This window comes from Apteryx rowi, unplaced genomic scaffold (assembly GCF_003343035.1).
Source record: "Apteryx rowi isolate R43461 unplaced genomic scaffold, aptRow1 scaffold_68, whole genome shotgun sequence".
Taxonomy (NCBI): domain Eukaryota; kingdom Metazoa; phylum Chordata; class Aves; order Apterygiformes; family Apterygidae; genus Apteryx; species Apteryx rowi.
Genome location: NW_020450960.1, coordinates 1,923,643 through 1,926,884, shown reverse-complemented (window position 1 = coordinate 1,926,884; position 3,242 = coordinate 1,923,643).

Below are 3,242 nucleotides of genomic sequence, written 5' to 3'. Positions count from 1 at the left end.
ACCTCGTCCTCCCATCGGCCGAGCCCACGGCAAAACTCCCGCGGTGTTTGCCCAGAGCTGTGCCCAGCGAGAACGGCAGCGTGACCATTTCCCTGTAACCGTGGCCTTAAAAAAAAAAAAAGAAAAGAAAAGAAAAAGGTTCCTGATTTGCGACGGGCTGCTGAGCTCGCTGCACAGGCGGACGCACCCAGCGGGTGTGAGCAGCGCCTGCGAGCGGCGGGAGCCCTGGCGCCCGCTCCACCGGAGAAGATCCGAGGGGTCCGCGGGCGCTCTGCCGAGGGGGAACCACAGGGTTGCAGGCGGGAACGGGGGCCCAGGAAGGAGCAGATCTGATTTCAAGGGCTCTCCGTGCCCGATTAGAAACTTYCGCAGTTTTTTGCAAAGGGTTGCAAAGGAATCTGGTTTGCAAGCCAGCGAGGCGTTCACTGTGCGGAGGCAGCGCCTGAGCTTGGTGCAGGAGCCACCGAAGTGAAGCGCGGGGTGTGCGACAGGCGGACCGAGCCTGCTGCGGGTGTCAGGCTGCTGCTGCCAAGCCCGAGGAAAACACCCAAGCCAAACAGCCGAGTCAAGGAGAGGAAAAACACCCCAACCATTGATTAAACAATAACATTAAATGCTCTCAGAATATGATCTCCTTTATTGCTGTAATATGTCGTATTTTTCCGTGACTTGGGCTGCACTGCAATTTCCAAGGCCATCAACAGTAACTGAACATTAGCCGGGATGAATAATTAACAATAATTTYATGGCAAATGCGCTCGCAAGTAACATTAGCACCGAACATGCAGTTTGATCTGTTGCTGGTTTYGCTTTATTTAGAGGGTGTGATTATTATTTCTGCATAAGCGCAGAAGGCCCCGTTGCCTCTGCTGCCAAGAGAGCGGCAAGAGGGGAAAACGCCGCCGTCCCGGCCGCGGGGGCTGCCTGAGCCCCAGGTCGCTGCGGCTCCTGCCGGTCTGCAGCGCGTCGGGGACAGCGAGCCTGATCCTGCGGGAGACCCTAGCCTGGGAAAGCTGCCCAAACCCCCCAGCCCGGAGCAGCGGATGAGCCTTGGTCTGCTGGGGGGGGAAAAGGAAGAGGGGCTTTTTTTGGAAACCGCTGCCCAAGTGCTCCCCGAAAGCTGGTGGGGGGCGGCGGGCTGCCGCTGCCGGAGGGGACGGTGCCCTCAGCGGACGTGGCTCAGGGCCGGGTGAGCGCGGACACCTTTGGGGTCAGGGAGGCAGGTGATTAAATGCATGGCTTAGGTTTTCTTGCGTGCCTTTTAAGTGAGGCTGCTCTTATCTCCGGCTTCCTTCTGGCCTCGCTCTTGGCCGCAGCCGTTGCGTTACCCACCCGGAAATCTCCTCTGCCAAAACCTCCAGCGCCAGAGGGTTCAGGCTGCTCTTTGTGCGCGAGCCATCGCCTCCGATTTGAAGAGTCGGGGCCGGGCTGTTTGCTCCCGAGCGAGGCGCGCTGCTGTTGATCAAGACCGTCCTGGATTAGCAAAGCCCGGCGGTGTCGCCCCGCTGCAAGCAGCAATCGCGGCAGCGCAGAGGTGCAGCTGGCTCAGCCCCGGCCCCGGCGCCCTCCTGCCTCCCCCGCTCCTTCGCTTCAAAGCGGCGGCGGCGGCGGCAGGACCCGCCGCGCTGCCGGACCCGACCGGCCGGTTGCCGCTTGTTGTTGCGTTTCTTCATCTCGCTCGGAGCGAGCRTTGCGGAGGCTCCGTGCAGCTCGGGGTGTCTTGCGCCATCCGGGCTCGGCGTCAGCGACAGGCTGGCGGGACATCGGTGGGGTCGGTGCTCTTTTTCCTTCTGGTGCGTTTCTGTGCTTTGCACCAAAGGGAACTGGAATTGCCCCGGTTGGTGCTGGCAGGAATCGTCCAGGGGCTGGAGACCGGACGGTCTCACTGGAGCACGCAGCGTTTTGGTTAATAAACAGGACTGGTGTCAGTGGTAAAGCAAATGAGACCTGGGGAATGCTACACTAAAAGGTGAATATTTCCGGCCTTTGCATCACCACGCAGGGGTTCACATATGCTCATATGGGGTGCTCAGAAGGCCCCTCTTTGGGAGAGGAAAATCTTGATTTTTGGGGGGGAGAGGGCATTTTAAAATCACTAAATCGAGCCCGACAAGATCTGCCCCGTGTTGGACACGGAGGGGCTCACGTGCACCGCGGCGCTGGGCCGAAGCAGCCTGCCCTGCCCCTGCCCCGGCCCTGCTGGGTCTTGTTTCTCCGCTGTCTGAAAACTGCCTCTGTGCTGGGAATTGAAGAGAAACTGTCTGATTTATTGCCAACGTGCCTGAGCGCGGCGGCGCCCCGGTGCCTGCTCCCATGCTCCCGGTGACTCCCGAGCGGCAGCGCGTGGGGGACRTTTCCTCCCCGGGGACGAGGCCGGGAGGGAGCGGGGGATCAAAGGCAGCGGACTCGGAGCCGGCTGACGGCTGAGCACCTCCATCCCGCAATGCCCAGCTTAGGACCCTTTTAAGGAGATTTTGGGATGTTCCTGGCGGTGCTTGGAGGACGTGTGCCCCGGGGCTCAGTTATTTCCGTCACGAAGGACCTCAGCTCGGGCCCCTGCGATGCGTGAGAGCGCGGCCGGGCGCTCCGCTCTGCCGGGACGTCTCCACACCTCCGCAGCCCTCCTGCCGAAAAAGCCGGGTTTCGGGGATGGTTCAGGGGGTGAGCTCAGATGCACGGAGGGGAAGGACCGTCTCCTGCGGGAAAACAGACGAAATCCTCCTTTAAATTGCTAGGTGKGGGGGTCTTCAGCTTCAAGAGCACAGCAGAAAAAAAACAGCGACTGGCATGTGCTCACCCGAGCGGCCGGATCCGGGTCTGGAGGCAGCCGAGCTCCAGAGGCCGCCTGACCCCTTCCAAGCCTTGTCTCCTGCCATCTCCAACTCTGGGAATGACCCAGGGCAGCTGGGAGGAATTGGCYGGAGACGGGGGGAGGCGCTGGGAAAAGCCGGCGACAAAACAGGCTCCCAGCTGGGCTGCCCAAATACCAGGCTGGGCAGGAGAAAGCACCAGGCGTTTTTTTTTAACCCCCACCAGGTGCCTCGGGGAAATCTGCTGCCAAAAAGGCACCTCAGCTTTGGGGCCGGGCCGGGGCGAGCTCCGGGAGGCGGCGGCGGGTCCCGCTCAGCCGGGGGGGGGGACGGGTCCCCTCCCAAAACGCTGCACTTATGGCCCAAAGGCTGCTCGGGGCAGTCTGGCGCCGCGGCTCCGCTCCTCACCCGGCCCTTTCGGGGCAGAAGGGG